Source organism: Typopeltis vanoorti, chromosome 18 (genome assembly GCF_054136105.1).
Source record: "Typopeltis vanoorti isolate ZY-2024b chromosome 18, IOZ_Tvanoo_1.0, whole genome shotgun sequence".
In the NCBI taxonomy this organism is placed as follows: domain Eukaryota; kingdom Metazoa; phylum Arthropoda; class Arachnida; order Uropygi; family Thelyphonidae; genus Typopeltis; species Typopeltis vanoorti.
In genome coordinates, this window is record NC_143566.1 from 62,893,070 (window position 1) to 62,917,377 (window position 24,308).

Here is a 24,308-nt window from a genome sequence, read left to right on the forward strand (position 1 = left end):
CCCCCCCCCCCCCAGACGTCAGGCCAACAATTGGTGTAGCGGTTGGTCAGTGTCTTTAACAAACCAGTTTGATTGTAGTGTAGCTTGTTTTCTGTGTATAGTTGTATGCTACAGAAGATGACTTTGACATAAAGGTCGAAACGTCGAATGTAGATTTTAGTTATATTAAACTAAACTTTTTATTCAAACACGGTAGTTGCCTCCATAATTTTCAAAAATGCATGCGCTAATCTTTCTTTGAATTTAGTTCCTATTGTTGTTTATTAATTGTGCTGATGACATTTTATGATATATAAGGCAAAATATTTACACATTAAGCTAATTATTGTGGCATATGTGTGATTTTATAGTTATTTTTGTGTTAATTTCTCATCCTGACTAATATTGCGTTTATTTGGAGAAATGCAAATTATACTTTCATTGAGCAGAAAAACACCATTGTCCTACTTATTGGAGGTTTGAAGTGGCTATTTTGCCATGTTTTATCTCTGGAGTAGTTTTTGGTTTGCTTCCTCAGTTTCTTCACATATGCAGTGGGAGCAGTGGCCTTGCCAGGTGTACTCTCCATGCCATAATTATTCATCTAGAAAGCCAGCACATTTACTGCTGCACGAGGGTGCAGCAGTAAAGTGGTTTCCACAGGCCAGCTTCCAGATACATAGGATGCTTTCTGATCAACTGGTGAATAATTCTGTTGCCACTTACTCTTTCCAGATTGTTGTGCCTAGAGAGAGTCAGCATATAACAGCTTGCATGGGAGCACTGTTGATTAACCTGGTTTGCAGTCTGTCCACTTCTGGTGTGTGAGTTCTGTCCACATTCATTCACTCAGGACAAAAAATGCAGCATGTACTTAATGGCTCAAACACTCTTTTCTTATTTGTTACATTATAGTCTATAATGATTAAAGAAAAAAAATCAACAAATATAAAGCAGAAAGGTTAAAATGCACTAATTTTTCCCTCCTGCTCAAATGTCAGTTAAGCCTTGTGGTCCCTTACCACAAGACTCTTGGGTAAAACTTCTGCCCTACCATGTTTTCACCCCCCCTCTCTCTCTCTCTCCATGTGGTAATATCTCTTGAAGATATATAGAGCAGACCTTTCAGTTTCAATCCTCTTTCAACACTTGTTAAGACAACCAAGGCAAATCTCCTCCTACTATTCTACAAACCATCCATAGTATGCCATCTCTGATCTTTCATCAAAAGGATGGCAGAGAAATACCCAGATAATTTTTTATACAAATAAGTCCCTTGACCCCAATGGTGTCCTTCTAGTTGTACTAAGAGCTTGTGTTCAGAACTAACACTCGTTCTGTGTCACTTATAAGTTATCAGTCATACTCTTCTGGCATTTATCCAACAGCAGGGAAGCAATCAGCCTATATTTATCTCCTGTTCCTAAAACAGGAGATAAATATTATCCATCAAACTATCATCTCACTGCACTCATAAATGATGGAGAGGGGTCATCAACAACTATCTTCTTCACTACTTAGACTTATCAGTTAATGTGATCACCATTATGGATTCCATCATTCTCATTTTGCAGTAGACCTACTCACCAACCTTGCTTGCATTGGATGAAGATCACTGAAAGATTTGGAGAAACTTGTGGTCATCCTTCATATTTTCAAGGCATTTTATCAAGTCTGGCATTAAAGCCTTCCTATCAAGTTGTCATCTTCCTCTTACCTATCGTGAGTGGATTACTAGCTTCCTCTGTGGTGCTCAAGGTTGTGTGTTTTTTGCCTACGCTCTACCTCCTATATGCTAATGACCTCTCTCACTAACATCTAATCTTATTCATAATTTTGATGGTAGTATACTCCATTCTTTATTTACACCACCTTGTAATGCTCATCTGACTTGAGCTTCAAGGTTTTCTGTGGCCTTTGCCTTACACACTGATCTACCAGCCATTTTCATGTTGGGTGAAGTTAATTTAGTGCATTTTAATGCTAAGAAAACACAAATCTGTTTAATTTTCCAGAAAAAAAGACCATGCCTTGAATCCTTTCCTTCACTTTTAACAATATTCTGCTCATCATTCAAGGTATTTTCTCTTCTTGATTGTGGCTTTCACAAGTAGTCTTTCCTGGCATGAATGCATTATGTCCATATCCTTCCCCCCCCCCCTCCAAAGTTGGGTATTCTTTTTGTTCTAAAAAAATACTTCCTTTCTCTTCAGCTCCTATCATTTTACAAATTCCAAATCACGATGGAACATTATTGCATGGAACCTCCATGGGAGCTGGGAGATTCAAACTATCCACACAATATCTATCTTACTTCTCCTTGAACTCAACAGACAGAGCACCCACAACTGCTGACTATGGCAACGCATTTCACTCATTCACCACTCTCCAAGTGAGAAATATATTCCCCACAACACCCTTTCTGGCCACACTCGTACTCAGCCAGGGATGGCTGAGTACGAGTGTGTCCAGAAAGGGTGTTGAGTATGGCGCTTGTTCTTTCCCCCCTCCTATTCCTCTGCAGACCAAGTGCTGAAATATTTCCTCTGCATCAAGCCTATAAAATCCCTCAGGAACTTAAATTTTTCTTTCACATCCCTCTCTCTTCAACCTGTCAACCAACTTTTGCAATCCACAAATCCTCAATCCATCATCATAGGGAGGATTCCACAGTACACTCACTGCTGGATCCTCTCCACTTCATCTCCATGAAACCCAAGTGATCAGAGCTGTGCACAGTGATCCAGACCATATTAAGGCTGTATAATAAGGAATGATACTGTCAATTCATACTTTCAGCCTATTTAAATCATTCTGAAGCTCTCCACACTTGATTAACCATTGTTCTATTCAATTTTGCATCATCGCAAACAAGTCAATATTTCCATTCAAATAATTTCCCATATCATTTATATCAAAATTAAACAGCAATGGCCCAAGCAGATAACCTTGCAACACATTGCCGGTTACCTGCTTTCTTCTGGATTTTGCTCCTCCATATACTATTTTGGTATTCACCCATCAGTATTTATATCACTCGTGTATCCATATCACAAGTTTCATATCAATCCCCATTTGTTCTGATTTGTGTAACAGAGTTCCATGTAGTATCCTTTCAAACAGTTTTGCAAAATTTATTCTTGCATCTGGGCTAGCCACCAAAAAGTTCCTTTAGAAACTTGAATATATCCAAAAGAGCTATTTCCTTAATAGATGGATCTCTTTCCTCTTGTTGATTCTCTTTGATTGCTTTCCTGTTGATGCTCTGTTTCAGCATTGTTATCTTTTTCATGGATATTTCCATGAGAAAGACAATGCTGAACTTCCTGGTATCATTCATCCACTTTCTTCGATTAAAGTATGAATACAGTTGGCATTCATAGCTAGTTTAGCTCCAAACATTTCTGGAGCTTTGTTCATTCTATATATCTCTGACCTTTGGAACAGTCTTCTTTCTACCATTTTCCTTAGTGAATACAACTGGATAGTGTAACACTCAGATTTCTTTCTCCTCCCTAACCACTTGCCCATAATATAGGTCTTGATGCCTGTGGTGTGCATGTAGCATTGATTTAAAAAAAAAAAATTCAAACATTTCACTTCTTTTATAGAATTTCAGTTGAGAATGCTGTTGATGTTTTCCATGTTCACTGCCTATGTTCATTGTTTTTGATTTTTTATTGCCGATATTCATACTAACTTTGTTACAACAGCTATTCATTTTACTTAATCCTGAATCTGCATAAAGAGAGAGAGTTTAATGCCATGTTTTTTAAAAATGTTCATGATGGTAGTCTTAGTATGTGCATATTCTTTTCAGGAGATCATTACTGATGATTTGCTTAATTATTACTACTTTTTAGTGCTTATACTTAGCATATATTACAAGAAACTGTAATAATTACTAGTGATCTTGAAGCTTATTTTATCAATATTTACAGTATGTTTCTTGAATGTCAGCAACTTAGACTGGAAACTTTGGGTTCCTGGCATATAGGAAATGTGATTTTATTTTTCATTGGTTTATGATATTGTCATATCTGTTCTCACTTTTTTGTGGCTGATTATGCTAATTATCCAGTTGGTCTGAAGTACACCAGTATACAGGAGTGGAGATTCTGTAGGATCTTGGATACTTACAATTTTATGAAATAACAGTATATTAAAATAGATTCTTTTAAAAAACAGTAAGAGCTATGATTGTTTTCTAATAACAAAATAGAACCTTCCTTCTATTATATTAACATAGGATCTTAAAAAATGGATTTAGATAGATTTAGGCATCTAGAAAGCAGTTTTAATTTCTAGCACACGTCAGGTTTTTCAGATTGTGATCCTTACCCTGTCTATCATACACTCCTAATGTATGATATGTTTATTGACTATTCATAAAAAATCACAAGAAATAATCTTCTAAGGCTTATATAATTTGGATATAATTCATGATTTCTGGTATGTAGACTGGAAATCATTGCTGTTGCAGATAAAAACTGCTTTATTATCACATTCCTGATAGGTTCCCTGAAGAGGCGAACATTATTGTGATAGTACTGCATGAAAGATTTACATTATTACTACTTATGATTCCTGCAAATTAGTTTGTTACATGTCAGAAGTCTAATATTGTCAGATCTTATATTTCTGTCTTCTAAGGTAGTATTTCATTATATATATATATATATATATATATAGGCTAAAATATATATATGGGTTCACTTAATTGGAGCCTGATTCATGGCAATATATAATGAATGGTAACATTCCTGTGAAATTAGTGATTTTTATTATGTAATTTTCTTAGAATAATTAGTTTTTTTTTATAGTAATATTACTGCTGATTTTTGTGTATTTATAGGATTTGATATATTTCTTGATATTTGGTGAATACTGTAATATTGTAAAATGGCATCAAAACCTTGCATGAACCATACAGCAACAATTAGTGTTAAATTTCATAGGATAGTGAAATTCTTAACAAGGTAGTTTGCCCCAATGACCGTAATCATGCATTTTGGAAACTAACAAAGATAATGAGTATGAATTAACTTTGGAAATATTTAGACTAAAGTAAATCATTACATGGATGAAGAGAAAACCTGAAAAAAGTTGGGAAAAAGTGGTTTAAAGAGGCTAAGATACAAAGAAACCAGCTGTTCATGACATAGCAACATATTTTATTTTATTTTATTTATTTATTTATTTTTATGGTAATGGAAAAAAGCCAATTATCAATAGGCAAAATTGAATCTAATTTGAATAGAGATGGCATATGCAAATTTAAACAATTAATAGTGGGTATTAAAACTAGGAAAGATGAGAAAGAAGTACATATTAAGTTTTTTTTTATATTTTTCTAAAATATATAATTTTTAGAAAAATTATTCTAATTTTCTAATCTTCTATTGCTTCTAAAAAAAAAAAAAAAAAAAAAAAAAAAGTAACCTAAATGCTTTTCAAATATTTTTTCAGTTATCTTGAATCATATAACACCATGCCCTGCCAATGGTTTGGAACCAATTAGAATTCAGAAAATCCACAGTTTTGTTAAATATGTATGTAGATTTAAGGGTTTGGTTTTATTGAGAGTTTTTATGTTGATGTTGATTTGTTTTTAACCTCAATATTTGTTTATAATATTGCAGAGAAAATTGTCTTAAACCATTCCCTGAAAAAAATGTGTTATAAACAAAGGTTGAGGTCTAAAACATGTTAGAACTGAGAACATGTGTGAAAGTGATTATGTATTATTATTAAATAAATAATAATAAATGGGGGAGGTGCTTAAGGGTCAGAGCTGTATAACTGAGAGGAGACCTCCACATAGCCTTTAAAGGAATACAGAGAACTGACCAGGGCTTCTGACTTAATGTCCAAACCTCACCTTCTCGTGGTACACCCTGTTAGGTGTCTACCTGAATACTGAACGAACAAGGATGGACTGGAAATTTGGGATTTAGCCGACCAAATTGTATTCTTATTAGCTTAAACCAAAATATAAAATGATGGTACAACATGACAGAATTTCATGCCGGCTGAGTATCGCCTGGTTAAACAAGGTCCCTGTTGTTTTTGCCAGGGAACCAGGGCAAACAGCGAAAAGTCAGCTACTGGAACAACTCCTAAAACAAACACCACTCAGCATCACCAGAGTTCAAGATCAGTACTATCAATGGCAAAGAAATGGAGCTAGCTGAGGAATTGGATATGTCCCAGATCGACATAATAGGGGTAACTGAAAGAAAAAAGACAAAAACTGGTGAGATCTTTCTGAGCAATAAATACAAAATGTTATATTCAGGCAATGACAATCACGTAAAAGGAGTAGCCATAGTATTCAACACTAAATACGAGGCTAATCTTCTTGAATGGCAGGCAGTATTAAGTAGAGTGATGTGGGCAAATATCAGAATGGGGAACTAGACAATGAGACTTATTTGTGCTTATGGTCCCACAGAAGTGAAGGAATTTTTTGAGGCATTAGAGAAAGCAACTGACACATTGAAAAAAGTAAAAGTTGGTCCTTGTTGGGGATCTAAATAGCAGAGTAGGAAATGATTGTCAGACATACAAAAATATTCTGGGAAAATTTGGAGAAAAGAGCCACGCTAATAATAATGACAAATACTTGTTGAATTACTAACACAATGTTCCAACATAATGTGCACAAATTCACATGGAGAGAAGGGGCAAGGAATAAGAAAAGTTTCATTGATTATGTTATTGTTGACAGTGATGTTTACTCCCTGGTGCAGTACACCAGAGTCTACAGAGGATTTGAAATTGGAAGTGATCATTTAGTTTTCAGTAGGATAAAATTGAATTTTATATTGAAAATGTAAGAAAGTTTTAAAGTGAATAAAAATCTAGAAGCTCTCAGATGTTAACTGTAGACTGAAATACACAAACATTATTCAAGAAAAAATGAAAAAGTTTGAGAACAGGAACCAAACCTTGGAGATCCATTGGCAAGCTCTGAATAAAACACTGATTCCTCCAGAGAGGCATGTGGTGAGGTTGTCTGCAAGGATAGAAAAATCAGATGTCCATGTTAGTCACAAGAAGTTAAGGAGGCAGTGTAGGAAAAGAAGAAAGTATATCAAAAGTTCCTGGCAAATAAGTTGGCTTGTGCTCTTAAAGAATACAGAGAAAAATGTAAGAAAGCGAAACACTGTGTAAAACTAGCTAAACAAAAGTCAGGGGAGGACTTTGGCAAGAACATAGAAAATAAATATTCAAGAAGGTGGTAAGATATTCTGGAGGTTGCTGAAGAAGCTTAGAAATGGAGGAAAGAGTGCTGTAAAAGGAGTTAGAGATGATAAAGGTGACATGAAAACAAGAGAAAAAGATATCCTTGAAGTATGGAGTAATTACTTCGAAAAATTGCTAAATGAAACAAGCAGTGATAACACAGTGGTAAAAAAACACTCAACAGTGATGCAGTCAGGAATACATATCCATACTTGAAGTAGAAAAAGCCATCAAAGGCCTGAAATGTGTAAAGGCAGCAGGAGTAGATGATATTTGACCAGAAATGCTCAAGTATAGAGATATAAAAGTCTTACATTGGCTACACTGCATAGTTCAGAAGGCCTGGACAAAGGGACGAATTCCAGATGATTGGAGTAGACCACTCGTAGTACTCATATATATAAAAAGCGAAATTAAAAATGAATGTGATAATTACGGAGGTATTTTTTGTACTGAGTGTTCCTGGTAAGATTTATGCAAGTATACTTGAGAAACAGTTGAGAAGGATTGTGGAAGTACAAGCTGGATTCAGGCTGTCAGGATCAGATTTTCACTTTATGACAAATAGTTGAGAAATCATGGGAATATAACAAAGATTCGTATTTAAGTTTTGTAGATCTGGGAAAGGCATATGACAATTTCCAAGAGAGAAGCTATTCAAAATGCTACAAATATAAGGTATCAAAGAGGTTATATCAAGCAATACTTAGTCTTTATTTGAGTTGTAAGTCAGCAGTTAGAATTGAAGGAAGTACAGGAAGATGGTTTAATGTTAAATCTGGTGTACATTATCCCCCACTGTTATTCATTATCTATATGGATCACATTATGAAGGTAATTGGCATTAAACCTGATATTAAAATTTGAAATGTTAATCTCAGCTCTTTGCTTTATGCAGACAAAGTTATACTTCTAAATAAATCGCTACAAGTCTGCAAGATTCCGTGACTAAATTGAACAACTGTTGTAATAGATATAGTATGAAGGTCAGCAATGACAAAGACAATGAAAATAGGCAGAAGCTTTGAAAATATCAACTGCATTGTGAATGGTAAACCTATAGAACAAGTAAAACATTTCATCTACTTAGGCACTATTTTTAGTGAAGATGGCAAATTAAATATTGAAATAGACAACAGAATCAACAAAGCTGGTATGGTAGGAAGTCAACTTAATAAATTTATATGGAATAAGAGAGAAATTAGTCAAAACATTAAATTAGTGTATACAAGACAGTGTTCAAACCAATTTTGACTTATGGATCTATGAGCTGAGTCAGAAGTAAAACACTTGACCAATGACTAGATACCGCAGATATGAGAGTCCTGAGAAAGATTACGGGCACGAACAGATGGCATAAATGGCAATATCATATTAAACATTGAGGTTATTAGAAAAGAACAATGTTAGCATTCAGGAATGTGTTAGCAGAGCTAATCTCAGGTGGTATGGTCACTTAAACAGAATGAGAGAGGCAAGATTAGCGAAACAAGTGTTTTCTGTCAGATTGGCAGGAATTTGATAATAAATGGAGATGCTTAAGGATGAAAGCTGTATTACTGAGAGGAGACCTCCACATAGTTTTCAAAGTAATGCAGAGAACCAAACAGGGCTTCTGACCTGATGTCCAGTCACTACCTTTTTGTAGTGTACCCTGTTCAGTGTCTAAGTGGATATACTGAACAAACGAGGATAGACTGCTAATTCAGAATTTAGCTGACCAAATTGTATTCTTATTAACCCAAACCTCAAATAAAATGATGGTACAACATGACAGAATTTTATGCTGTTCGGGACATCTCCAGAAACAAGACCCCTCCCCCATTGCTTTCGCCAGGAACCAGGGTGAACAGTGAAAAGTCAGCTACTGGAACAAATCCTAAAACACACCCGAAGTTAACATCACCAGAGTTCACAATCAGTACTATTAACATAAAAAGCCTGAACGGCAAAGAAATGATGTTAGTTCTTCATTTAGTACTGTCATAACATCCTGTACACCCCCCTTCAGGGCACACGTCAGGAATTTGATAATAATAAATGAACATGCATCACTAATAAATGTATGAATTTCTTCCTTCATGTGTCCATAGACTAACACAGGGTTTATCAAACTATGTTCCATGGAACACTGGTGTTCCGAGGAAAGTGAACAAGTGTTCCTTGAAAAATTATCAATGGTTTCAGTGTGGAATGGTTTTAAATGCTGCGACAAGTTCAGATATGTTTGAAAATCAGGTGCTTCTCACTTTGCATGTGTATTGTGCTATTAAGGCCAGCATATGTTGGCCTTGACTCAGCCACCCACGGTCGTCGACACACCTCCGTGAAGTAAGGCGGTATCTGTTCTAGGAAAAATGCGGTCACAAGCAAGGTCAATGCAATGCACTGCGGCCCGGCATGCCTGAAGTGTGCGCTGTTGCATTTTTGCGATGCAATATAGCCTGCTTCGGGGATAGTGTGTGCTTATATTTACATTGAATACGAGACCGATAATACTCACTGCTAACCAAGATGTTTCGTTAAAATTTCAGGCTTTGTGAAATGTTCCATCGTAGGAAAAGTTTGAGAAATGCTGGACTAAGATACAAGTATCTGACAAATTGGTTTAAATATTGGTATTTAATAGAATGAAAATTAATTCCTGACCAGTACCCTCAAGGGGTATGCAGGATATTATGATAGTGCTACATGAAGAACTTGCATCATTACTATTTACAACTTCCTGTCAACAATTTTCTTCCAAATCAATCTGTTATCTGTCAAGACTCCAACATTATCAGATCCCATATTTCTGTCTTCTGTCACTTTTTACTGTAATCAGTTCACCTATATCTTGGTCTTCCTCTGAGGCAGAGAGCACTTGTTTTACTAATCTTTCCTCTCTCATTCTGTTTAAGCTACCATATATACTACCTGAGATTAGCTCTGCTAACACATCCTTGGATGCCAACAATTTAGAGTTCTTTCCTAATATGCTAATTTTTAATACGCTATTGCTATTGCTATCTGTTCATGCCTGTAATCTTTCTCAGGACTCATACCCGTGGTCTCTAGTCTTTGGTCAAGTGTTTTATTTTTAACCTAGCTCTTAGATTCATAAATTAAAAATTGGTTTGAACACTGTCTTGTGTAGCTAATTTAGTGTTTTAACTTATTTTTCACTCTGATTCCATATAAATTTATTCAGTTGACTTCCTACCGTACCGGCTGCATTGATTCTGTTGTCTATTTCCATATTTAATTTACCATTTTCACAAAAAATTGTGCCTAAGTACCTGAAACGTTTTACTTGTTCTATAAGTTCTCTATTCAGGCAGTTGATATCTTCAATGTTTCAGGCTATTTTCATTGTCTTTAACTTGTTATTGCTCAATTTCATACCAAATTTATTACAACAATTATTCAATTTCTTTCTTTCGTAATCCTCCTCTTCTACCTTCTTTTATGGTGTTGAGGTTTCTTAATTTTGCAACAGCATCCGTCTTGAGGATAAGGTGGTTGGCTCTATGCCTCAGCTATTCAATTTATTCAGGGAATCTTGCAGACTTTTATTGGATTTATTTAAAAGTTTAACATCATCTGCATAAAGTAAACAGCTGAGATTAACATCTCAAATTTTGATATCAGGTTTAATACTGCTTTCCTTCATAATGTGAACCATATAGATAATGAATAACAGAGGGAATACGGTACATCCTTGTCTGACACCAAAATTAACATCAATCCATCTTCCTGTACTTTATGAGTCAGTGCAAGCGAGAAGCACATTCGGTCTCTTATCAATCCTGTGTGTTTTCTAGCATGTAGGTACCTATTCATTCATTAATATGAAAAGTTTGTATGCTTTCTCAGCTAAACTCCACTTTATGGTGATCGTAATTTTTGGGAAGAAGATTACTCCTTTATTTCAGGTTGCAGTCGATAGTTTGAGCAATCGATTTTTGTCATTTCATCAATTTATTAGTTATGTCGTTACAAATTGTGCATTTAGGTGTTATGTATTTATGAAAGTTACTCAAAATAAATGATAATTATATTTAAATAATATTATTAATTACATTATTTGGTACTTATGCATTAACGGAGGCCACCCGATTTTTCATGATTGTTTGTTTAATTTCTTTTTATTATACTTTTCTATTATATTTTTATTAATTTACTAAATATTATATTACTGACATAACTGAATCTGTTTTTTAAATTCATTTTCTCAGCCCTTTTAATTTAACCAATTTTTTTAAAAAAACTAATACCTTTAATGATAGTGTCGCATGTATTAAGTATTTTTATTGTTTCAAGACCATTTCATTTGAGTTACACAGCAACCATTGTTAACTAACCTATGTGAAAATATATTCACACTTTCAATTCGATATATCGATAGTTTGTTCTGAATGGTGAATAAGGTTACATAAGTGCTTTGCGTGATGTAAACCAGTGCTTCCCAAACTTCTGGATATCAGGGCCCCCTTTGCACAAATTAAAATATTTCATGGCCCCCTCGAAAAAAAATCATAATAGAGACATATATTATTATAATATTTATTGTAGTTATATTCAATACAAAACATACACAGCGAATATTGCAAAAATCAAATGTGCATATATTACATTTTTTTTGCCGTTTGGTTCTGAAGACTATGCGGGCTGTTCTGGTAAAATATGAAATACTGTCCTTTTTTTTTGCGTCTGTTTCTGATTGTTCGCGGGATTTTTTATTTTTTTTTTAAATCAGCCACTTATCCATCTCAGGGTTAAATTTTTTAACGTAGAATAGATCAAATAATAGCACCACTTACTGACACTGGCACACCACAGACTAACAACATAAAATTAGTGAATATTACCTGAATAAGGGAATATCCAGACCAGGAACATTTTTCTCTTTTGTGACTTTTCTCCCTTTACTGTAATTAAGCCTAATGCGAAACAGACAGCAATGATATTAAGAAGTGCATATGATTGGTGCGGTGCACAAAAGATCACGCAACAGAAAGATAAAAGCATAGCTGACAATTGAGTTGAAATGCTAACTCTCTTCAACTGAATTCCATATGTGAAAGTGCCATAACATTCATTATATATATATATATATATATATATATATATATATATATATATATATATATATATATATATATATATATTACTTAGTTTTAACACTAATTAAGAGGGAGATGTTAAATCTCGTTTTATTTTATAGCCGGATACGAAACTCAGGTCGAAATTTAACATCTCCCTCTTAATTAACAAATTCGCTGGTAAAATAGCCTTTCGGCTTATTATCTTAGTTTTAACACTTTTACTAATTTTAACACGTTTGCAATTTTAACACGTTCGGTTGAATTTTATTGCTGCCTTGGGAAATCTTACTCTCTCACATCTAATTAATAACAATAGTTTTTAGTTAGATACTGTGTTTGCCCATGCAATATATGGTTTTGTTTCAGTCTGTATAGCATAGTTTCTGTATGAGGGGACATGAGATTCATTAATTAGTGTGTTTTTATCCCAGTTGTCTCTAATTGCACTATTTGTTGAGAAATATATTACACAGACTGCTCATACCTTATTCACTGGCATAATAAAAGTACTTGTTTTTATTGCCTCTGCAGTATAGTGGCTGTTAGGGAGGGCGTGTTGTTTACCACTGCAAGTGAGTTACTATCTCCCCACATGAACTTGTTTAAGCTTTTTTTCATGTGTGAAGTATATGTGAAACTTTTATTGGTAACAGAAAACTAGCTTGGATGACAGTGATAATATAAAACTAGTTTTGATATGTATATAAAGTCAATATCAACAGTCCCTGATTACAAACGCGTGATGAAAGGGACAGGAAAATTTGGAACTTCCCTGGAGAGCATTCGAAGTAAATACAATTAACCACTGCTTTGAAATGAAACATATGAATAAGCAATATTTACTGATATTCATTAAGCGCTGAAATACGCAGGAAGCGAAGTTTGTGAACCAACACCAATGTGTGAATTTTTCCATTAAAATATAAAAAATAACAAAAAAGAAATAATAAATAATAAAAGTTAAATAAGTTTCTTTTAAAATAAAAAAAAAATCTACTTAGTCTTAAAACATTTCAAATTTGTTTTCATTATTTCACGCCCCCCCCCCCCCCCCCAACAAAACCTACGGCCCCCCAGTTTGGGAAGCGCTGATGTAAACAACGATCACTATACTGGAATTGTTCTGTTTTCTCTTTCTCTCTCCCCGTTTTTCCCTTGTATTTCTTTTGTTTTCCTTTATTTATGTTTTGTGCTTTGGTTTTATTAGTCTAATTTTGATTTATCATCTTTTTTACATTTTTTATTTTATAGAAATTTCTAACCGTGAAAATGTGGAAATTTTTGAAGAGAAAAAATCCAGACAATTCTGTAGAGGCTAGTGATGAAGAATTAGAATCTCATACCGAATTTCAAAATACAAAAACTAATATAAAAAAGTTTAGTCTTTACAATGAAAATTACTTATCAGTGGGCTTTACATTGACTGGTGATCCAGATTGTCCTCTTCCACTGTGTCTCATCTGTGGCAAACAACTTTCAAATACAGCAATGGCTCCAGCAAAATTGAAAAGACATTTCACGAAAAATCACAATGATATGGAAAATAAAAGTGCTGATTATTTTAAAACGCTATTGCAATCTCGAAAGAAACAGAGTGCAATTTTTATGAATAAATTCAGTGTCCGTGAAAAGGCTCAGGAAGCAAGTTATTTGGTAGCAGAAATTATTGCGCAGAAAAGGAAAAGTTACAGTTGGTGAGAACCTAATAATGCCAGCATGTAAAATGCTGGGACAAGATGCAGTACGAGAAATTGAAAATATTCCACTTTCAAACAGTACGATAAGTTGATGTATCCATGATATGTCAAATGACGTTGAGGAGGTTTTGTGTTAACCTGATAAACTGAAAAATAGCAGTTTTTCCATCCAAGTTGACAAGTCATCAGATCTTACCAATAACTGTTGCATTATAGCTTTTGTAAGATTTGTTAATGAGGATGAAATTTAAGAAAACTTTCTCTGTTGTAAAGAATTACCTAAGACAATCAGAGGAATAGATATATTCAATAATTTATCCTTATATCTGAAAACAAAAGGTCTTTCTTGGAAGAACTGTATTGGCATCTGTACTGATGGTGCTCCATAAGAGGTTTTGTTTCTCATGTAAAAGAAGAAAATGCTGATGTTGTCTCAACAGACTGTTTTAATCACAGAGAAGTGTTGATGTCAAAATCTCTTGGAGATGAACTGAAAAAAGTTTTTGATGATGCCACAAAAATGGTTAACTTCATTAAAAAGGCCAGTTCACTCCAGAATGTTTAAAAATCTGTGTGAAAACCTGGACAAAGAGCATATAAATCTTTTGCTTTATACAGAAATCCGGTGGATAAGTAGAGGAAAAGTTCTAAATAGGGTGTTTGAGTTAAAAGATGAATTGCAAAGATATTTTCAAGAAAACAATAAGCAAGATTTTGCCAAGTGTTTTGAATATCAAATGTGGGTGCAGATGCTAGCCTATTTAGCGAACATTTTTCATTACATTAATATGCTGAACAAGTCACTGCAGGGCCCTAGAGAAAATATATTAACTTCAAGTGACAAGATTCTTGGATTTAAAAGAAGACTGAATCTTTGGAAAAATCATGTTGCAAAAGGGAATCTTGATATGTTTCAATTACTGGTGGGGCTTAAAAGTACAGGATATCATCAAATTTCAAGTCTTATTGTAACCCACCTGGAAGAACTGCTGATAATAATCGAACATTATTTTCTGACCCTTCCAACACAAATGTATGATTGGGTGAGAGATCCATTCTTAGAATCTTCTGCTCATCCTGAGAACTTGATTTTAAGAGAAGAGGAAGAACTTTGTGGGTTGCAGTCTGATTGTACATTCAAGATGAGACCTATTCCTGGACAAGTTCTGGATTTCTGTTAAAGAAGAGTATCCTACTATTCATATGAAAGCAATAAATATATTGCTGCAGTTTTCAACGTCTTACATGTGTGAGCAAGCTTTTTCTTGTTTGACAAGTATTAAGAGCAAAGACAGAAATCATCTCCTTTCTGTTGAAGATGAAATCCGTGTTTATCTAATATCTGATTCCAAATTAAGTATTTGTGTACCAAAAGACAAGCACAGGTGTCACATTAGAAAATTAAACTTTATTATTCATATTTGTTTCAAAAATAGTGTTTCAAAAAATAAGGAAAGATAGTGTGTGTGTTGCCTAGGTATGATAGTGACGAGCTGAGGAGAAGAGCGGTGATATTGAATGGCATAATAGCGAGAATGTGTCAGAAGAGAGGATTGGAATATGTGGATGCTTGGAGTGCGTTTGAGAGCAGAGAGGAATGTATGTGAGAGACCGCTTGCATTTGAATGAGCTAGGACATAGGCATCTGGAGAGATTGCTGTTCTGAATGAGTCAGTGTGTCCCAGTGTGGATGGTAGCAGGGGGTAGCCTCTTGTGGGAATGGGTACTTGGGAGAAGAGGATGACATCAGGTAATGCTGAGCCCAGTGGAGTCTAGAGGGGGATAATGCTGGGTATAGAAACAATGGCATTTTTATGCTTTATACTAATGCCAGGATATTCGGAATAAGGGAGAGGAATTGGTGGCACTGATAGCATCAGCCTGGCCAAAGATTATTATGATCACTGAGACGTGGTTGACAGAAGAGGATATAATAACAGTAATAGCAAGTTGCTGGGTACAGCATTTTTTGGCAGGATAGGAAGGGAAAGCGTGGTGGTGGAGTACTGCTTATGATAAGTGACGACTTATGTCCTCTAAGAGTGGAGGCTTTGAAGGCTGTGACACTAATGATTTTGAAAGCATATGGTGTAAGGTGGAGGTGGGCAAGACGGGATATTTAGAGGGGTGTTGTTATAGATCAAGGAGAACAGAGGGTGGGGACCAGGAGATGTTGAGTGTGACAAGTGCAAGAAGAATGATTGTTATGGGAGATTTTAACTACGGCAGTATAAATTGGGAGAGGAAAATGCATGTAGCAATAAAGGAATGGAATTTCTAAAATTCTTGAGGGACAAATGTCTTAGGCAACATGTAACAGAGGGAACAAGAGGTTCAAGAGTTTTGGATTTGGTTATAGCATCAGAAGAGTTGATAATAACTGAGATGACATTTCTCCCACCAGTTGGAGAGAGTGACCATATGGTTTTGACTTGGAAATGAATAGACATGCAGGAGTATCAAAGATACTGGAACGTATGTGGAATTATAAAGCAGATGATTATAATAGTTTTAGACGTCAACTTGGGGAAGTTTAGTGCTTGGGAAATTGTGAAGGAATATTTATTAGCAGCAATGGTAAGCTGTATTTCACGAGTGAAGAAGAGGACACAATTCGGAGTCAATTGGATGACAAACAATATTAAACAGGAACTGCATGCGAAAAAGAGGCTGTGGAAGAGATATAAGGAGACAGGTGAAGAGAAGATGCATGAAGAATATAAGACGCAGGCCAGGAGAGTGACTAGTATGGTAAGGAAGGCAAAACTGGAATATGAGAAAAGATTGTCCCTTAGATCCAAGGAAAATCCTAGGGAATTTTTAGCTATGTGGCCAGTAGGAGGAGAAATGACTGTGGAAGAATGACATTGTGGGATAAAAATGGGAATAGAGTGACTGATGATGCAGAGGACATAGTGGAATTGTTCCATGAACACTTTATTGGAGTATTTCATCCTGGAGGAGTCAATTTGAATACTAGAAGGATAGGGCAGGTTCGAAGTTTAGAGGTGCAGGAGGAGAGTGTGTTCCACATACTGAGTACTATTGATGTTAGTAAAGCTGTGGGGCTGGATGGTATTTCACCATGAGTTTTGAGAGAATGTGCTAAGGAATTGACAATGCCTTTGGCCTGGCTTTTCAATGAAAGTCTGGCTGCAGGAAAGGTGCCCAGGGAATGGAAGGAAGGTAAGATAGTGCCATTGCATAAGGGCGGTAACAGACTGGACGTGTCTAATTATAGGCCAGTTTGTGTGTCATCAGTAGTTAGTAAGGTCTTGGAGAAAGTAGTGAGGGACAGTATACAGCATTGGGCAGATGAGGGTAATGTTATCTGTCAGAGTCAACATGGATTTGTGAAGATGTGCTCTTGTTTTAGCAATATGATAAAGCCTTTATGATAAAGTTATGAGCATTAGATGAGGGGAAAGGCATATACTGCCATTTTCCTAGACTTAGCAAAGGCATTTGACAGGGTGCCACATGGTAAGCTGATATTCAAGTTGCAGCACATGGGTCTGGATGTCAGATTGGTCAACTAGATTCAGGATTGGCTGTCCGATAGGTATCAGAGTTGTGTATGGTGGAGCAATATCAAAGAGGCAGAACGTTACAAGTGGGGTTCCACAGGACTCAGTACTGGGACCTATATTGTTTAACCTTTATATCAATGATATTGTCCGTGGATTGCAAGGGGATATTCAGTTGTTTGCGGATGATGCTAAGCTGGGAAGGGTTATTAGTAATCGTGCAGATGTGGTAGCCCTGCAAGAGGATTTGAATAAGCTAGATAGATGGGCAAATGAATGGGGGATGTCAGTTTAATGCAGCAAATGTAAGGTTTTAGGTTTATGACACATCGATGGGATGCTGCATACTCTATGGGAGGAGTTAAACTGGAGGAAGTAGGGGAGACAAGAGATCTGGGGTTGATGATTGATAGAAACCTGAAATTTAGGGGACATATTGCAAAGGTAGTGAAGGTAACACAGAGGATTGCTGCAATAATGAGAAGGACACTGACCTGCAGAGATAAAATGGTTATCATTCCGTTGTATAAGACTCTGATCAGACCACACTTAGACTATTGTTCTCAGATCTGGTCCCCAGGATTTGAAGGGGATAAATTAACTGTGGAAAGGGTACAAAGGCAGATAACAAAGATGGTGGTAGGACTGTACAGTGTGAGTTATGAGGATTGGCTGAGGGAATGTGGACTGCAGAGTTTGATGGATAGAAGGAGAGGTGATATGATTGAGACTTTTAAACTGTTGAGGGGTGGTTACAGGGTTGACACCGGGGAGTTCTTTCGCTTGGTTGAACAGCAGGAAGGAGTCATGACAAGGGGGCCATCCCTGGAAGTTACGAAAGGAAACTGTGATAAAGAGGACGAGAAGTGGTTTCTTTGCATGAAGGGTGGTTGAACCATGGAATGCATTGCCTGATAGAGTGGTGAGAGCAAGAATGATCAATGCATTTAAGGAGTGGTATGATCGACTTTGTGTTTCCTAGGAGGGACCTCCCTCGATGAGGTGATAGACTTGTGTTTCTTAGAAAGGGCCTCCTGCGATGAGTCTTTTGATTCCATGGAGACCTGAATAATAATAATAAAAAAAAAACAATTCTTTGGCACATATTTTTGTTTATATGACATTTTACTTTGATTTATCCTATTATTTGTTTTCCTCGTGATCTTTAAATTCATAAATAATAAAGAAAGATACTAACAATGATATATAATAATTATTATGTAGGAGTTCCTTACAACATGGATATTATTTCAAGGGTTCCACAAGGGCAAAAAGGTTGGGAAACGCTGGTCTATACTGACTGAGCTACAAAGGCTCGTAATTCTCATATTCAGTTTTATTTCCCTTTTTTTGTATATGGGTACTGTGAGAGCTCTACTCCATCCCTTTGCCCAGGTCTTTTGAACTATGCAGTGCAGTCATTGCAAGCCTTTTATACCTCCATACAATAAATACAAAATGTTATATTCAGGCAAGAACAATCAGGGAAAATGATTGTCCTTGTATTTAGTACTCAACACTAAATACAAGGATAATCTTCTTGAATGGAAGGCCACATTAAGTAGAGGGACTTATTTATAAATTTATATTATATTCATAAAGGAGACTTATTTATGTCTATGGTCCCACCGAAGGTTCTTCCAAGGAAGAAGTGGAGGAATTGAGGCTTTAGAGAAAGCAAATGATAATGAAAAAAGAAAAGTTGGTCCTTGTTGGGGATCTAAATAGCAGAGTAGGAAATGATCAACCTTCATTAGCATGAAAAACATTCTGACCTCAAGGGAAATTCACACAAAAGCAAGAATCAGGCTGTCCAGCTACATATGGTCAACACTGCTATATGGAGCAGAAACCTGAACAATATCAAAATATTGCAAAAAGAAACTAAAAGCCTTTGAAATGTGGATCCTCAAAAGAATCCTTAGTTCCATGGTGTACAAAAAAAAACTAATTTAAAGATGATTGGAGAAGATAGGACTCTGTTGAAAACCATTAAGAAAAGGAAAACCACCTACCTTGGTCACATACTAAGGAGAATCTGGGAAAATTTGGAGAAAAGAGCAAAGCTAATAATAATGGCAAATATCTGTTGGATTTCTGCTCAGGACATGGACTGGATATTACTAACACAATGTTCCAACATAAAAATGTGCTCAAATTCACATGGAGAGAAGAGGCAAGGAATAAGTATAGCCTCATTGACTGTTATTGCTGATAGCAATGTTTTCTTACTAGTGAAGGACACTAGACTGTACAGAGGATATGAAATTGGAAGTGATTATTTAGTCTTCAGCAGGATAAAATTGAATTTCATATTGAAAATAAGAACATGTAAAAAAGTTTTAAAGCGGATGAAAGTTGAACAGCTCTCAGATGTGAACTGTAGATTAAAATACACAAATATTATTCAAAAACTCAGTTTGTGCTCTTAGAGAATACAGAGACAAATGTAAGAAAGCTAAATACTGTGTAAAACTAGCTAAACAAAAGTCATGGGAGGACTTTGGCTAGAACATAGAAAATATATATCAGGAAGGTGGTAAAATATTCTGGATGCTGTTTAAAAATCTCAGAAATGAAGAAAAGGATGCAGTAAAAGGAATTAGTGATAAAGGTGACATGAAAACTGGAGAAAAAGATATCGTTGATGTATTGAGTATTAACTTCAAAACATTGCTAAATGAAACAAGCAGAGACAGCATAGTTGTAAAAAAAAAAAAAAAAAAAAAAAAAAAAAAAAAAAAAAAAAAAAAAAACACTAAACAGGCATGCAATCAGGAATACATACTTGAGGTAGAAAAACCCATCAAAAGCCTGAAACGTGGAAAGGCAGCATGAGTAGATGCTATTGGACCAGAATAGCATCTACTAATGCCCTAGCCAGATATACATTATTGTTATTATTATTAACATCTGACCCTGCATGGAGTCACTCATCATGGGAAGTACACACTATCACATACAAAGGTCATCCAACAGTGCCTTAAATTGATCAGTGTATCTACATTCACAATGCACTTAGGCAATGTATTCCACTTACCAACCACTTTCCATATGAACATTCAGTTATGATATATCAGGTGACCGAGGTTGACATCTGACTAGTAAAATAATTGCCTGACACTTGAGCCAGTGCAAAATTTTTCAATTTGGAAAATTTTAATTAAATTCAGTGATTGCAAATTAATTTTTTTTTTGCATTGTCATGTTATTTTTTAAAAACACATTCCAAGATATTTTACAAGATGTATCAGTTATCCAGTAGCACCTGACTTTAGCTTTCCATCCTGAATTGGGTAAATCTTGAATTGTCTGCCTTTTGAAAATCTGAAGTTACAGGAGAACCAGAAGTTCGAAAGTTAAATTCCAGTATTTTATCAAATTTAATACTAGCCTAAAGTCTCATGTTAAATTTAACAAATATTCACATCATGCTTTTATGATCCTTAATACCATCATTGAAATTGAACATTTCCAAGTAGTCATAGAATTATAAAGCAAATCAGAAATTTATATTTGTGTTTATATATGCAGAAAATGGGAAGAACTTTAATTTAGAGATTAGTGTGGACCATGACAGCATTATGTCAGAAACAGGAGAATACCAACTGAGAGAGACAAATCGAGGGTATTGAGGTTGAATGTAATTGAGGATAAGGATAACGAGCAGAATGTAAATGGGGGAAAGAAAAAAAGATGGGAGTTGCAATTTATAATCATTGTGAAGTTTACGAAGAGTGTTAATTTCGAGAATGAATGGTGATCAAGAGTAAGTAGCTTGCAGAGAGAGAGAGAGAGAGAGAGAGATGCACTGAAAGAGGAAGTTGAAGGTCTCTGAAATGAGTTGAAGCATGAAAGAAGAGATTAAATGGCTGGAAAAGACAAATGAACAGCAAATCAGAGTAGGAGTGAGAGTTGAGTTATGGGTATGATAGAAGAGGAGAGAATAGAAGAACCAGTAAAAAAGAGGGAATGGAAAAAAATCTGAGAGTGCTGGAACCACTGACAGAGAGATGCCAGGACAACAGGTGAGTAGGGGGAACGAAGAAAGTGTTAGAAGAGAGAGAGAGAGAGTGAAGGTTGTAGGTGAGCAAGGAAGATACGAAGTGGCAAGATGTGTGTGTGATGTATGAAGACTCGATGATCTGGATAGAATGTCTGAGGAGTGTTTGCCTGAAGGAATGATAGAAAATGTGGCTATGGCAATTAAGTGAGGCTGAAGGGTGAATGAAATGATTGTGATGGTGGGCATGAATGATTTGAGAGGCAGTATGAATGGGGTGGCAAAGAGATCTGAGGTTCATGCTTGAAGTTGTATGGAAAAAGACTGAAAGAGGAAAGATAATGTATGTGTTTCCCAGGTATGATAATGTAGAGCTGCAGAGAAGAGCATCAATAATGGATAGTATAATAGCCACAATGTATTGAAAGAGAGGCTTGGAATACACAGATGCTTGGAGGGCATTTGAGGACACAAAGGAACTGCATGGGAGAGACGGCTTGCATTTGAATGAGGAAGGATGTAGACATCTCAAGAATGCTGTTTTCTAAAATGAGACAGTGTGTCATTACAGGGAAACTAGAATTATTAAGGTGAATGTTTGCAGGAATTGCCTCATGTGGGAATAAGTGCTTGGGAAGGGGGAGGGGGCTACATCAGGTAATGCTGAATCCAATGGAGTCTGGAGAGGATAATGATAGGTATAGAAACAGTGACAATGCCTTGATTCTTTATACTAATGCCAGAAGTATCTGGAATAAAGGAGATGAATTGGTGGTGCTGATAGCATTAGCCTGTCCAAAGATTTTTGGGATCTCTGATATGTAGTTGACAGAAGATGATATACTAATAGGAATAAAAGTAGTAGGGTACAGCATTTTCGACAGGATAGGAAGGGAAAAACTCGGTAGTGGAGTACTGCTTATGATAAATGATGATTTATGTTCTCTCAGAGTGGAGGATTTGGAGGGCAATGGCACTAATGGTTTTGAAAGCATACACTGTGATGTAGAGGTGGATAGGACATTTAGTGGGGTGTTGCTACAAGCCAGGTAGTATAGTGGGTGAAGAGCAGGAGATGTTTAAGCAGTTGAGCTTGGCAAGTGCAAGAAGAATGATTGTTATGAGAGATTTTAACTACAGTAGTATAAATTGGGAAGAGGAAACTGCATGTAGTAGTAGTAGGTGAATGGAATTTCTGGAATTCTTGAGGGACAAATGTCTTAAGTCAGCATGTAATAGAAGGAACACGAGGTTGAAGAGTTTGTAGATTTGATCATAGCATCAGAAGATCTGATTATAATTGAAATGGTGCCTCTGCCCCCCACTTGGGGAGAGTGACATATGGCTTTGATTTGGAAGATGAATAGACATGCAGGAGTATCAAAGAGAAAGCAATGTATGTGGAATTATAAGGCAGGTGATTATAATAGTCTTAGATATCAACTTGAGGAAGTTCCATGGAGGGAGGAATTAGAAGGGCGAGATATCATTAGTGCTTGGGAAATTGTGAAGGAATATAATTAGCAGCAGTAGTATACTTTTAGATTGCAAGTGAAGAAGAGAACACAATTTGGTGTAAAGTGGATAACAAACAATATCGAACATGAGCTGCAGGTGAAAAGGAAATTATGGAAGAGATATAAGGAAAGGGGTGGAGAGCAGATTGAAGAATATAAGATTCAGGCCAGGAGCATGAGTAGTATGGTAAGGAAGGCAAAACTGGAATATGAGAAGAGATTGGCCCTGAGATCCAAAGAAAATCCTAAGGAATTTTTGAGCTATGTGGCCAGTAGGAGGAGAAATGATTGTGGAAGAATGACATTGTTGGATAAAAATGGGAATAGAGTGACTGATGCAAAGGGCATAGTGGAGTTGTTCAATGAACACTTTATTGGGACATTTCATCCTGGAGAAGTAGGTTTTAATACTAGAGGTATAGGGTGGTTCGAGGGTTAGAAGGTTGTTTCAAATACCAAGTACTCTGGATGTCAATAAAGCAGTGTCACTGGATGGAATTACTGCATGGGTTTTGAGGGAATTGGCTAAAGAATTGACAGCTTCCTTGACCTGGCTTTTCAATGAAAGTCTGGCTAAGGGAATAGTACCTAAGGAATGGAAGGAAGGGTAAGATAGCAGCATTGCATAAGGGTGGTAGTAGACTGGAAGTGTCAAACTATAGATTAGTTTGTGTTTCATCAGTAGTTGTTTAAGATCATGGGAAAATTAGTGAGGATCATTTACAACATTAGGAAGATTATCTATGAGAGTCAACATGGATTTGTTAAGGTTCACCCTTGCTTTAGTAATATGATTGCCTTTTACAATAAAGTGATGACAGCGGTTGATGAGGAAAGGCATATTCTGCAATTTTTTTTTGAGTTTTACAAAGGCATTTGACAGGGTATGACATGATAAGCTGATAATTAAGTTGCAGTACATGGGTTTAGTACATGTCAGGTTAGTGAACATTGGATATCACAGAGTTGTGTATGGGGGAGAAGTATCAAGGTGGCAGAAGGTTACAAGTGGGGTCCCACAGGGATCAGTACTGGGAGCTGTATTGTTTAACCTTTATATCAGTGACATTGTCAATGGATTTGTAGAGGAATATTCAGTTGTTTGCAGATGATGTGAATCTGGGAAGGGGTATTAGTAATACTGCAGATGTGGTAGCCCTGCAAGAGGATTGAATAAACTGGACAGGTAGACAAATGAATGGGGTTGTCAGTGTAATGCAGCTAAATGTAAAGTCTTGAAGTTTGGGATA

The 24,308-nt window shown here is 35.9% G+C and overlaps 1 protein-coding gene across 1 annotated transcript in view; it reads left to right on the forward strand.

Moving 5' to 3' along the window:
• The window catches only part of LOC150096717 (kinesin-like protein KIF21A), a 753,433-nt gene that overhangs the window by 17,777 nt on the left and 711,348 nt on the right, over window positions 1-24,308 (forward strand). The gene's annotated exons all lie outside the window — the stretch shown is intronic.